The sequence below is a fragment of the Hirundo rustica genome, chromosome 5, assembly GCF_015227805.2.
Source record: "Hirundo rustica isolate bHirRus1 chromosome 5, bHirRus1.pri.v3, whole genome shotgun sequence".
NCBI lineage: Eukaryota > Metazoa > Chordata > Aves > Passeriformes > Hirundinidae > Hirundo > Hirundo rustica.
The window spans coordinates 47,860,996-47,875,880 of NC_053454.1; the positions used below are offsets into that span (position 1 = coordinate 47,860,996).

Here is a 14,885-nt window from a genome sequence, read left to right on the forward strand (position 1 = left end):
TAATTCCTTACAGGCAGTTCTATTGAATAAACCTTGGTAAATATCTTCCCATGAACCGGTGATTATAACACCAAAACAAATTTTAAATGAGGGGCCTTTGATGAATAACATAAACTTCTATCAAGTCCCTAAAGAGACTGCAGTCATTAACATTACAGGCATGACCCTTGGCAAGAGAACAACCAGAAACAAAGAATTATTATTATTGAAAGAACAATAAAGTAGTTTAGATACATCAAGATCAATTAGGCATTAGTTTTAATATAGCCTAAAGTTAAAAGCTGTAAAACAACAGAGAATTTTTCCATTTGCATCATTTAAAGTTCACAGCCCAAGGAAAATACCATGTATAAAGAAACCAAAGAGCTTTCTGTGAATTGTGTGTCAATTATCTAATTACCTTTGATAACATCAGGTGCAAACCTTCAAGGAAAAACCTTTAAAGAGCTCTTGCAGGTATGGGTGTATAAGGAGAGTAGTAAGACTTGTTGCAGGGAGAAGAGAAAGGGGAAGGAACTGCATCTTGCATTGAAATGAATGTCCTGTCCCTGCTTGCAAGAGTGTGAGAGACGAGAGTTACACAACGGTTACTGGAGCATGGTTATCAACTCCAAATGCAGCTTCTCAGTTTGGGAAGAGGGACAGGGAGACTGGGCTAGTTTCTACTTTGACTCTTACTTGCAGGCTGAGATGCTGCTATGTATTCCTGCTAGTCAAGAAGGAGAGAATCCAAGCCTGGCTCCTACCTCCTGGCCTCCCTCCTTCCTCCGCAATGTCTGTGGATGGGGAAAGTGAGAGCACTTTGTGATCCTGCTGCCTGGGCAGCTCCTTGCAGAGGTAGCAGAGCTCTCTGACAGAGGAGCTCAGCCACAAGTTCTCAGCCTACAGACACAGCTCCACCTTAGGGCTTGCCTAGGGCAGCTGCCCTTCAAGTCCGCTCATGAAAAACCTGTGCACCACCGGCTTGGGCAATAGCTCTGACCATTGGCTGCTCAGTGGTGGTGCTTACATCCCTGCTTCTCTCACTGGCAATTCCCCACACCCTTTGGAGGAGTGTTGCCTGTCTGCACAATGGGAATTGCTTTGAGATCTGGACAACTGTGCTGCCCCAGCCAGGTGGGAAGGAGATGTGTCTGCACTCCTGGTCAGCACCAGGATCTGCCCTCTGATTTTTGAAGGGGAGTTGTAGTAACTTCTTCAGATGGAAGCCTTGGTGAGTAGATGCGGAAGGGGGCGTCTGGTGGTATGTTTGTATTTGGATGATTGCTCTAATTAGCACTTTTTTTTTTTTTTTTTTTTTTTTTTTTTTTTTTTTTTTTTTTTGCTTTTAAGATGAGGGGGGAAAGTACACAGGGGTTTTTAATACTGTTTTTTTCTTTTGCCTAAGTGATTCTCAAGTGACATTCACCACTGTTTTAATTAAATATGCCTCCTGATTTAGAATTAATAAGCTTCTACTTCAAGGAAATTCCAGGGTAAACTTTTATTTTGGCAGGGGAAAGCAAACTGGTAAGTAGAAGGACAGTGTCTCCTTACAGAAAAGTGGGAAGACTTCAGAAAGTGCAGCTGAGGGGACTAACCCCAGCAGTAATACCTGCAAACTAATCCCTCACAACTTTTGCCACAGAGGTTGGCTCTGTAGCTCCTGCCTCAGCTAGAGGAGATGTGCACTTTGTCTGAATTACTTGGCTATTGTCATCTCCTCGATGCTTCCCAGAACTCCAATGGAGAGCAGGAAACCTGTCATCATTGGACATCCCACTGAAGTATTTCCTTAGGCCACCCCACGTGCTTCAGGTGACCCAGGAGGGTCCATGCTGGTACCACCAGCACAGGAGACTGCAATTAGGGGCAGGAGCTGCCAGCTCCTCATCAGTCTCACATAGCAACAGACCATGTCAAAGATTTATATAAAGCCTTTACAAGTGCATGCTCAGGGTTGGGGTTTTTTTCAGCTCTTTCACTTGGGGTCTTGTTTTTACCTCCTCCTTAGTGACCAGCTGAGCCTTCTCCATTTTCACGCCAAGAAACCTGCATTTGCAGCTCTTTAGGAAGATATGACCCCAACTCTTCAAGGACTGGGACACACAGCTGACATGAGACCGCACCAACCAAAAATCAGGTCAGTGGTTAAACTTCTTGATGTTGGCAAGTCAAGTGTCAGTATCAGGAGGGAGCTAATGAAGTCATTTGGGTTTGAAGCCCTGAGAACAAGAACTGTCTAAGTCTTTCTGAGATTGCAGCTTGTGGGAGGGGAAGGTGGGGAGACACAGCTTTTCTGCTAAGAAATGCATATGTTGGTTTAGAAACTGCCATGTCCTAATTTCCAGCAAATGAAAAGCAACAACAATAAATTTCATGTCTTGTGTGCTAGCTACTTTTGGTATAGGGAATATTGCTGAACTTCTGTTCCGTGGGAAAAAAACCTTTCTCTTGCATTAGATCTTCACTTGACCCATTAATGAGATAATCTTCAGCTAGCTTACACCTAAAGGCTGCAGCTGCGGTGATTCTCAGACCTCACTTGTCAATGCATATGTGATGAAATTAAGGAAAGTCTAGTAATGAATAAGGTGTATATTTCCAGTTCCCCTGAGAGCTTCTATCAAACAAAACTATTTCCCTTCTAAAGCACATGTTTGAAGAAGGGTAACTAAATATTTTTCTATTATTTGCCTGCTGGAATATTCTTTACTTGGTGTCTGAGCACCGTGGTGACATACATAAATAATGCAGCTCGTCTTTTAAAAAACCGCTATTATATCAGTAATAAAGAAAACAGTTTTCATTTCAGAGAAAGAGACAACAGTATATCACAAAATATTTTCTCTGCCCAGAAGAGGACCAATTTACAGACTATTTAACAGCAGTTTATGTATGCATTTAAAGATTGCATCTTTTTTTAACGAAGGTTTTTATTTGTGTGCTAAGTGGTTTTCTGTAAGTAAAATGATTAGACCTTGTCTGGCATCTTTGAATTTATATTCTGTGGAAAGCAGTAGTGATTTGAATCTGAGTTTTTATAGCATGTGGCATGTAAGGTGTGTTTAGCTCCTTGTGGATGTTATTTGGAATTTCTTAAACATATCATGGTCTTTACTTGCTTTTCTGGAGAGAACCAATGTAAGCTCGTAAGTGTTCTACTTTTAAGCAATGTACAAAACCTTACCTCTTTGTTAGTTTAGTGGTCTTACACTATTTGCTAACTGAAGAAGAACATTTTCACTGAGAATGGATCTTGCTCCCTCTCTTTTCTCTGGTTTTCTTGGAGGAAAAAAAAAAACAAAAAAACCACCACCACCAAAAAACTCAAACATATGATCTCATCTGTTGACTGGAGGGGAAAAAAAGAATCAAAAAATAGGCACTCTGTGGGGGTATTTTTTGAAAGATTATGGAGAAGTGAGGGGAGATACAGCAGGGAGCAAAGAAGGGCTAGGAAGAGCCCAGTCAGTGCATAGCCCTGGGGCAGACTTTTGGTCCTCCTGTATCCTGTGAGCTGAGTGAACTGGCACAAGGGAATTTTGCACTGCTGTCATGAGAGTGCATCTGGTCACAAAACTGGATTGCAGGCCTCTCTCTAAGCTTTATTGATTGTGACAGTGACAGCTGTGTGCAAGGGTCAAATATGGGCTTCCTTGCATGGAGATGTTCCCATCTGCAAAGCCAAACCCAGTGACAGTTCTGTGGCTCGGCAGTGCTGGATGGTTTGTGACTCTGACTGTGAACAGCAGCTGCTCTGGTGGAGGGGGCAAGAAGTCTGCAAGTTCTTAATGAAATATGGTTTATGAGGAGAATTCCTATTGGCACTTGGCTTCTCCCCAAAAAGATGGAGCTGCTGTAACTCCCCTTACCAAGTACACCACCAGCCACTGTTTTGAAGCACGTGTTCTCAGGCCACAGTGAAGTATAGAAGGGGTCCCTAAGTGGACCTTTTGCCTGACAAAATTCACAAAGAAGTAATTTGCTCCATAAATGCCATAGCTACCTATCTGTAGCAAAATATGCCATGTCAGACAACCCAGGCAGCATCTATATATCCTCACCTAATTGCTCTATTACTTGTGGCAGTGGTGCCTCAGAAGAAATCCCCCAACCCTTTTGACTAGAGCTGGGGCCCTGGCTCCCACTGCCATGGCAACAGAAGTGCTGTCTGCTGAAAAAGCCAGCTGAGTCCAGAAAAGGTCAATGGAGTCCCTTAGAAACTCCAGGAAACCCTTTGTCCTCAAAGAAAGAGGAAGAGGCACAAGTCTGAGACAAAATAGTTTGCCAGCGATGAGCGTACAAAATTTCCAGTTTATCTCATAAAACATATTTTTAGTGTTTTTGTTGCCTTTAGGGCTATTTAAGCACTCTGCATGGTTTTAGGGGATACTGGAGGGTGTCAGGGCTTGGGGAACAAGGATGGGAAGATTGTGGTTCTCTTCAGTTGTCACAGCTAGAATTTATTTGCAAGTCCGTAAGGACTGAGGCCTTACAGAAAAAGCCCCAGAGTTGCAAGAGCTTGCACAAAAGGGAGAAAATCTTGCCTTTGGCTTCTTTTCTGCACTGTCCCAGTCCAGCCCTTGGCAGAGCAGATACAAAACACAGCACACTGCTTTTTGGGAGTGCTTGATACAGTGCCAGGTCTGGGGTTCTCAGACACAGCTTGGTCCCACACCATGTGACATCCTGGAGTTGTAGGAACCATTGGATCAATCTACCAGATCTAGGCAGGGTCTGAGTGGAAAGCTTTCTAAAGAGTTACAATTCTTGGAGCAGCCTGTCATGCTTAAGGCTGTATATGATTGCAGAGGAGTTCACCCTTGCATGCTTAAAGTATTTGTGTAAGTGCTTCCTTAAACCTGTAAAAACTGTATCTGACAACAGCTGCGTTGGGAAGGAAAGCCTCTTTTTTTTTCCCCAAGAAAAAGTGTATTAAAGCTGCTGTGGTTTATACAGGGAAGAAGGTGAATGCACAGCAGCAGAAGCAGCCTGGCTCACTGACCTGAAACATTGTGCTGGCCAAGGAGCAAAAGCCTGACTCCAATGGCCTTTCCTTTGCCTCCTCTAAAGCAGCCGTGCCAAGTCACAACACTGGGCAGCAAAATGAAGCCAAAAAAAGATGCCACCACTACCCCCCTCCCAAAGCCCTCTGTATTTAAAGGGGATAAGATAAAATGTGCTGGATGGGAAGATGTATTGAGGATTCAAACACATCCTTAATACTGCAACCTTCTCTACTCCCAGTGCATGCTAAGCAAGAAGGTGATTCTGAATGCAGGAGACTTTTTTTCTTCAAAATTAAAACACTTTTAAGATACCTACGAATGCTTGGTGTCACAGTTGTATTACTAAGATGTAAAGGGTTTAAAAAATAAGTATGCGAGTATAGTTGGTAAAAGGAATAGATAAGAATGAAGCCTTCTAAACGCTTTAATGTGTGGAAATACTCAACATTTCTTTGTTTTGTTTTGTTTTTTAATTCTTTACCTTTCTCCCTGTCTTTCAGCTTTTCATGTCTATGCATGTTATTTTTGTAACCTTAACATTTTCCAGGGTCTGTAAAAGTCTGCAGCTAACAGTTCTGGTGATGTTTTTCTTCAGCAAACAGTTAATTCCAATGAATGTAGGTATTGCTGTTTTAATTATGGAAAAGTCAATATACTTATGCAGCTTTGGGCAGCGTGACAGACACAGCACAAGCCTTGGTACCTTGGTTAACAAATTACTTAGGCATATGTATAACGGTATGATAACAGGGTCATTGTAAAACAACTATCACATAATTCCTGAGGAAAGTGGAAGGCAAATGAGGCCATGTGTGAAAACCTATATATCTACTAGATAGCTTTTTTTTTTTTTTTTCCTTTTCTCCTTCCCTCCCTTCCAAGAGACTTGCACAGCATTCTTATTCTCCAGTTCTTTGTAATTATGTTTCCCATAGCTCATGATTAATGGCATCAGCTAACCAAGAAGCTGCTGATGGGGCAAAACCGTGGCATTTGAGTGCCATATTTTGAGATATGGTGATATCTTGAGGAAGCAGAAGCACAATATGCATTTTTGGTACGCATGGGGCTTCAACATACGCTTTGGAAAACAGCAGGATGTAGTTTCATTGTGCCAGGAGAGGTGAAGGGGGAAAAGCAGTAATACGTGTCTGCATCCTGGATTGCATCAGGACGTTGGGTTTCGGGTTGACAAATGTCGCACAGCCCCCACGGAGAGCACACACAGCAGCGGGTGTGGCGGAGGAGTGCCGGGCTGGCCTGGGGCAGTGCAAATACCCGAGCACCAGCCGGTGCAATCAGTGAAGCCACCTCACCCTGTTTGGCACGCTGATCTACCTGTGCTACAGCATCACTGCCAGGGCAAACAGAGGTACCCGAGGTCAGACCCGGAAACCCAGCCCAAATCAGCGGGTCAGGCACACTGCGGGCAGCAGTTACATGAGAGGCAGCCTTACTGGTCGTGCGGCTTGATGGGAAATAATAATTGAAAGTGTAAGGGACTATGAAGTGTCAGGATCAATTGTCTGCAAACCCCAAGCATTTTAGATTAACATTTTGGACATTGCTAACTTGAGAAGTGTGTGAATCTACCAGTTTTGATTGGACTGAGACTTTCCATAAGGTATCTACAAGTTGCTGCCGCTTATCAGTGAGAATGTGGTCAGGCAAAGAAAGAGAATGAGTTGCCTGTTAAAGAAGTGTGTAGTGCAAATATTTTGTGCACACAAATGCTAAGTGCAGAGTGGAGGCAAATTGGACAAAAACTGCAGCGTGTATCAGCTGCTGCTAAGGATGACACACCCTCGGGTTATTAAGTTAAGGGTAGATGTTCAACAAGCTCCTCAAGCACAGTAAATAACATGAAAGAGAAAAGGCTAACTGCTGTAAAGGATCCATGCTCCGAGCACAGTGTTTACAAGCCAGCAGCACAAAGAAACTGATTTTTCGAAAATCTTTTAACTCTAAAGAGTAAATCTTTATAGCAGTGCAAGGGAGTCATGCCCACAAATCTCATTATTCTGAAAGCTGCTTAGAAACTTTAGCCCTTAGAGTCAACATACCACAATGCATTCAGAAGCACAATTTCAAAGAGTTACAAATGCTTCTAACAATTAGCTAATTAAGAAAAAAAAATTAAAGGAGAAGAAAAATTAGGATTTAAAAGGATTTACAAGGAAATAATTGGGGGAGGGGTTGTTATAAGTAAAGAAGGAGGTAATTGAAAGGGATCAAGAGGAGTACAGTAGGAAGTGGATGTGGTTAAGGCATTCACAAGATTAGTTAAAGAAAAGCTTGGTAAAACTGGAAGTAAGAAGCCAAATCCTGGGACAAATGAATGTAGTTTCTTTGATGTATTTTGAGCTGCATGATTTATACATACTCAGCATCTAGCCTGTGGACCTTGAGAATGATTGGGCAAAAATAGTGATGGAAGCTTATTAAAATACTACCCCAAAAAAGATGTATGCAGAACTTGATGCACAAAAGGTTCTTATAGTGTAAGAGATGAAATATCTAGTCAACGATCCTGCAGGTATTTCATCCTCAGAAGTCTTACAGAATTAAGAAACTTAACAGTAATAAAAGCTGTGACATGCTATGCAAGCTGGTTTTTTGAAAACAGAAATTGCCACAGGATTCATTTCTGCTTTAGAGATGGATTGTGAGCTTGAAACTCATTTTCAAATGTCTTCAGAAAAAAGCAGGATGATATGAATGCTAAAATTGAGGTGGATGCGGGCAGTTTAAGGTGGTGAGCGAAACTCTGGCACGCAAATGATACGGATTCTAATTAATGCAGAAACACCTTTTAAAATTCCTGCGGGATTTTTGTATCTATAGAAAACACATTGAAATCCTGGTTAAGTAGGTTGTGTGTGCATGTGTGTGCCTGCCTGAGGTCTCAACTTCTTCCAGGATTAAGAGACTGCAAATACTTGCCTCATCCTGTAGGTGCTCTAATAACAGCCTGCACTGGCCTGTGCTAGGCAATTGAGCAAACACAGGACAAGGATACACAATAGACAGTGTACCAAGCAAAAAGACAACAGAGAAAGATAAAGAGCTGAACCAGGTCAGCATAACAGTACCTAAACTTTATACTCTTTGCTAAGCCTGCAGAGCTCCTAGGATCTTTTAGCATTTTGCATACTGAAATTTCAAAACCAGAAGGCAAGGTAATCTCTGTCCTGATGTTAAGCAGAACCATTTCTAAGATGACTCCTATTTCATTGCCCTTGCTTCAGAGAACCAGTGCCGTGTTCAGAGCACTGTCGGCATTCAGGAAGAATAGATGAGCACTGAGACTTTCATGCTCTTAAAAATAAACATTGTCAGCAAAATACATAAAATAATTTGAAGCACAACATCACAGGAGAATGAAGAAAACCAGATGCATCTGCTAAGATCAAATTATATAATTATGTTCTTTAACTTTCTTTTAGAAGTTGGACAGAACAGTGCTTCAGATCTGAGGTAACCAAAAATAGACACCAGACTTTTATGTCAAAAGAAAAGAGAAGCTCTATCCTTTTCTTTTAGCTTGGTTCAAAGCTCATCAGGATGCTCATCCTCAGAACCCCTGAGCTTAGATTTGGTGGAAACTTGGGTGTGTTCAGACAGCTATGTGAAGATTTGCTATCTTGGTTTCTGCCACTTCTTTACATCTCGGGTTGTGGTGCACAAGACAAGAATTGTTGTAATGAAGGCATGTGCTGTTATGCAGAGTTGAGGAACATCAAAGTCATGAACTTAGGCAGGAAGCAGGTATTTGTTGAGGACTTAGGCTGTCAGAAGCTCCTGAACCATGACATCCATTTGCTGAGTGATTCTGCCTGTTTGTTTGCATTTTATACCAGGTCTCAGGTTTCATCAGCATCAGACTGGTATCACCCGATGCTGGAGACTTGTTTGGCCACTGTGAGAAGCTCCTCCTACACCAGCAAGTAGCAGGAGAAGGCTGTGACACCAGCTCTAGAAAGGTCTGCTTTACCTTAGTCTGTGTAACAAGTGTAAATGCTGAAGCTGTTGTTGGTCCTTTCCATGCCCCATGGGGCACGGTGAAGCACTTGTCTTCCTACTGGTGATTATTATGGATAATTGAATGGAGAGAATCATTTAACTGTACCCAGATAATTGACCAAGAAACTAGAAAAACTGAAATCCTGGTATCAGGAACCTAATGAGGAATTCATAATACATAAAAGAATATTTCCTTTTTTTTTCTATTTTTTTTTTCTTTTTGAGTGAGAGAAAAGAATTACAGACTAACAAAAGTGCAGTAAAAGGAAAGGATTATGTGAAAGCTTTGAATGGCCAGAGAGGAAACTGTTATGATATGAAGCAATTTCTAGCATTCAAGGCATACAGTGAACTGTTTTAATTTTTCAACAACAATGCCAGTTGTGCAGGCACTCAAAAACTTAAAAGCTCTTTTTAAAATAATAGCATACATTTTACATGTACTATATGTACTTACTCTCTCAGAGTGCAAGTTATTTATCATTCTTGTCTAAGCTAATAGTCATCTCTGTCTGAATTGCAAAGTTTAATTAACTTCTGTAGGTGTTACAAGGAAAATTATGCCTGGTTGAGTCTAAAATCCATGTTCTTGAATGTAAGACATTTTTAAATTAACATGACTGATACACTTTTTCAATAGCAACTTCATGTTTTTCTGCTTTCTACAGGGCAATAGCATTCCAAGTTTAGACACTGTAGAATCCACACAAATAATACACCTTTCTCTCATCAAGATGCTATCACGAAGACTATAGATAACTCTAACAACTATAACTTTTGCTCGGCTACTTAAGGCTGATGAGTTTGAGATGATGTCACAAAAAGATGGTGAAAATTTAGTAACCTAGTGGGCATGGTACTTGATGGGGAATTACAAGATTAGAGAGCATTTTCGGGTCTTCATCTTGCTACCTCCACTAAAGCACGGTTTGTACAGAGTTTGAACTGAGTGATGAAGCACAAGAAGGGGTAAATCTCCAAAGCAAAAGGACAAAGATGTAATCTCTCAATAATGGTACTGCCCCACACCATCAAGCTTATTTTAGTATCTTACTTAATGCACAGCATCAGGAAGCTTACCACAGTTAAAAACACCAGTAGAAATCTAGTTCATCCTTCTGCTCTGAGCTGAGCTGCATAACCAAAATTCAGGCAGAGCAACATATGCTTAAAGGACTCTTTGATACACCCAGAATTTTGTGCCATGATGAAAAAGATGAGTTCTCCTCTGATGGAGTCCAGTATCACAGTAGAGGACCTTGGTGGAAGAGAAATGTGAATTGTGAGGCCTTACACTAAGCTGGAGTGGTTTTAATATCATATCACCAGCCAGTGTGCATTTTTCACCTGTCAAAATGACAGTATTTTTTCTACCTGTATGTTCATGCTAAGACATTAAATTCAAGACAGCAGGATTTGGCACTTTCACTGCATTGGCAATGGATTGCCATGGACCTATTGTACTTTTGCTGCAGCTGCACTCATCCTACATCTCAGAAAATCTGCCTTCCTACTTCTAGTATGAGCTAAAACATAAGATGACTTCTCAAACGCATGTGCTGAGTATGTCAATGACCCACAACTGCACGTCTGGAGGGTAGGTAAATCTTAACTCAGGCAAAACTCATGAATGATACTGATTTAACTATTTTTCTAGTGACATTAAAAAAATAATAAAAAAAGAAAGTAGTTTTGCTATATGGATCTTCTAGTGTGTTAGTAATGAGCATTTATGAATAGCACTTCCTGCTTTAGTAATCAACTTACATAGGAAAAGAAAATGAGTATATGACAAATCTGCATCTTATTTGCATTTTTAATATTACATAACTCTGAAGGTATCAGTAGAAGCATTTAAACTAAGGTTTTGACAACAATCTCGTACAAAATGCAATGAAAATCCTTCTGATGTTTAACTAAAGGAGATTGCAAGGACATAATTTGAGAAGTGGAGGGTGGATTTAAAAAACATACCTCACCCACTGCAAAAATGCCTGAGCTGTTCTTTGCCTGTGTTTTAAAGCGCATATTAACAGATCTCCAATAACAGGAATCTCTTGTTCTGCAAGTAGTAAGTTGTCTTGTCATGTAGTACTTTATCATCAAGTATAAGAAAAAGTCCGCTGGCTTTTTGCATAGATGAATGCATGTTTACAGAGCCTTGATTCCGCAAGTCACGATACTTCACCCTCGGTATACAAACGTGCTACTGCTTGAGACAGCCAGCACCTTGCATACTTGCATATAAATTTTGCATTGCTAATTAATGGTCTGGTTTTAGTGCTGTGATACACAGAATGAGGATGCAGTGTGTCCTTGGTTCAGTGAGCGCTCTGGGTTATTTTCCAGCAGCCACCAGTCACACATCCACTGCTCCACAGTGTTGGCTTGGCTTGGTTTAGGCACCTCCGAGAGCTGTTAGGTGTCCTTGCAAACTCTTTATGTAATTCTAGTAATGACTGTGGCAGACTGGAGGCTGCGGTTTAAAGAGCAAAAATACAATTTAGTTCCTCAACTCTTGCTGATCTCCAGTAAGCTTTTAAGTGGAGTTTTTAGTGTATTTTTTAGATATTTTATCTTTTCTGATCTTAGTTCTGATCTTTGTATTTACGTTTGGCTTAGAAAAAGAAAACATATGTGATTTTTTGAATAGCAGCATCAAACTTGGATATGAGAAGGCTGGTAAATTTCATCCTTAAAACAATTGGTGATGAAATCTTGGCTCTGTTTAAATCTGGCAACATTCCAGTAATTTCAGGTGAAGCTGTTCACCTTTACTAAATACTTTACATCCTAAGGGCTCTCTCTGTAAGTTGTTGCGTAAACATTATGTAGTTAGACAATGAAAAACAACCACTCCCATTTGCCTTTAGAAAAGGAAAAATCTTCACCTGAGGTAAAGTCTTTGCTGCCAGGTTTCTGAGGGAGAAGCTGACAGAGGTAATCCAGCAGTGATGGAATATTTGGGGATTAATTAGACGTGGCCTAGATACACACGAGAGAGTATCAGAGCTGACCTAAATGTTGGGAAGAACAGTGCCTCTATCTCCTGCTTTCTTCTAATCAGCCCTGACACCAAAGACTTTGCAGGGCAAGTTTGGAGAAACTGTTTGGATATAAACCCGAAAGAGAGGCAAATTGTTACACTCATTTTCAGTCATATTCTAAGTCTGCTTATTTAAATCAAAAATGTTCTGAAGACATGTTCGCTTCCTGTATCTTGGAGGTTAGTAAGAAGTCATCCAGGTTTTTGAAGAAGTTAGCCAACAGTCTACAAAAGTCCTGCTGTAAATCACCATGCTTTAATTGAATATGAAGTTTTCCTATCATTTTGTCCCAAAGCACCATTTGCAGGGAAAAAGTAAAAACATTTAATTACACAGATGTTGTGTTCATTTTGAAATATATACAAATGTCAGAGTTGTTGATAGTAAATCAGGAACGAAATAAACTTCACTTCGGCCTGAGGTTTACACGAGCAGCTTTCATTACTCAAAGAATCAGTGACTGGGAATAAGAGTAAATCAGTGATTCTTCAGTTTAATTTGAAATAATGTAAATTGGATTCGTCTTCTGCTCTATAAATATGCTTTTCAAGTTTAAACAAGTATTTGTGGTTTTTTAAGGACAAAACTGCAAATCAACCTTTTCCCACTTATTCTGTAAACCCTAACATCTAAACCTAAGGGATGATCAAACTACTCAGAACAAAGATTTAGTTAAGCCAGAGTAAAAATAGAAGTACAGTCTAGAGATCTGATTCTCGCTAATTGCATACACCTGGGAATTTAGAAAAGTTTTTGACTACTCAGCCAACTATTTTTCAAATCATTGCTGTTTGTCATGGATTCAGCCCAGCCAGCAGCCAAGCCCCACAGAGCTGTTCTCTCACTACCCCACCAGCGGGATCAGGGAGAGAATCAGCATGGTAAAAGCCACAGAACTCATGGACAAAATAATAAAAAGATAAAAACAGTTTAAGGGGGAAAGCAAAAGCCGAACAACCAAGCAAAGCAAAACAAGGAATGAACTCACTGCTTCCCATGGGTAGGCAGGTCCAGGAGAGCAGGGCCCCATCACGTGCAACGGAGACTTGGGAAGACAAACACCATCACTCCAAATGTTACCTCCCTTTCTTCCCCCACATTATATACTGAGCATGATGTCACATGGTCTGGAATATCCCTGTGGTCACTTGGGGTCACCTGTCCTGGCTGTGTCTCCTCCCCAGCCTGGCAGCACGAGAAGCAGAAAAGGCCTCAGCTCTGTGCAGCCCCTGCTCAGCAATAACAAAAACATCTCCCCATTATCAGCCCTGTGTTCAGCACAAATCCGAAACACAGCCCCACGCCAGCCACTGGGGAGAAAATCAACTCCACCCCAGCCAAAACCAGCACACTTGCATGTTAGAAAAGGAGGGGTGAGTGGCAGTGAGCTTGAGAGATCTGGAAACCTGCAGTATTTGAAGATGGATGAGATCCTGCCATTATCACTCTTATTTTTCACGGGTGGCTAAAAAGCAGTGGAGTTTGGCTTGCTAAGATGATGACTGTATTACAATTCTTCACTTTCATTTCAATGTCTTTTTGACACGTCTAATAGTTTTTTCTCTTAAGTTGGTTGGGTTTGCGGGGTTTTTGAGAATTGGGTTTGTTTGGGATTTTTGTTTGTTTTGTTGGGTTTTTTGTTTGGATGTGTTTTTGATGTTGTTGAGAACTTAGTATGGGAAAAAAAGATGGAAAAAAAGATGGAAAACGTACTAAAAAAAAAAAAGTTGAAAGAATTATCTATATTGATACCTGAGCTAAATCTATAAAAGTTAGAAATCATTTAATTCATACCAAGTAGGGATATCTGTCTGTAGCATTGGACCTGAGAAAAGGGGAAAACTGCCACAGAATTCTGCATCTACATGATATACTAAAGCCTTTATGAAATCTATTTCCTTATGATTATATTTAGTAGAAGACTTGAATGTGCGCAGTGTTATGACACGACAGCTGCTATTGCCTGCAATTCCCACAAAACATGCCTTTTATAACGGAATCATTTCATTGAATTACTAACCAATCCCACTTGGTGTCAGACGATACGTAATAGAAATAATCTACTGTTTGAGAATGTCTCCAAATGGCAGCTTACTAAGAAAAGAGGCTGCTCAGCATGGTGGTGTTTGTTTCCAACCACCAATAACATCGAACTTACAGTTTATAAAATCTGCAGAGAATTAAGAAAGCTCAGAGCTGCCTAGCAATGCTTTCGTGATTCACTGCTACTAAGACCCTTAACTTCCAGATACCAATTTGTGATGTACACCACAAACTTTATATGGCTAACAGCAGTAGTCTTGCTATCATTCTCTGTTGCAGACAGCATTCCCATTCCTCAGGACCCCAGTTTGAAAATCAGAGTCTGGCAGAACTCTGCAATGTTATTCAGTGTATAAATCTATTTACTGGACTGGTCTTTTCCAGTAATTATTCATGGACCTTTTATGTATTTATGTAAAATGAGACAGGCCACTCTTTCTGAAATGGTGACTAAGCTAAGGAAGAAAATACATATCCTAGTTTTAGCATCTAGTAACTGTTCTACATCCACACTTTTCCATGTAACAAGTTTTGAGTCTTTTTTTATTTGTGAAACTTCATAAGGCTTTATCTTGTGCAGATTTGACATGTTGGCTTTCTTTAACTTTTCTAATGTTTTACAAATGCTTCATATCTCCAGCAGTTAGGTTTTGCTTAATTTTGAACAACGTGGCGGAATATATCCTGAGAAGAATTGTGTCAAACTCATTGAAGGTTATAGCTGAAAAATTATACTGGATTGATAATACTCAAGTTGCCAGTTATTTGCTAAACTGTCAAC

General features: G+C 40.5%; 1 long non-coding RNA gene across 2 annotated transcripts; it reads left to right on the forward strand.

Annotated features, from left to right (window-relative positions):
• The first annotated feature begins 468 nt into the window (after positions 1 to 468).
• Positions 469 to 12,606, forward strand: LOC120752938 (uncharacterized). Of its 2 annotated transcripts, XR_005700882.2 has the most exons (4): positions 469 to 1,213; positions 1,994 to 2,122; positions 8,852 to 8,974; positions 9,683 to 12,600. It is a non-coding gene; the product is annotated as an uncharacterized LOC120752938 (long non-coding RNA). The 2 variants fall into 2 exon arrangements; XR_005700881.2 differs by having other exon boundaries at positions 8,852 to 12,606.
• The last annotated feature ends 2,279 nt before the right edge of the window (positions 12,607 to 14,885 follow it).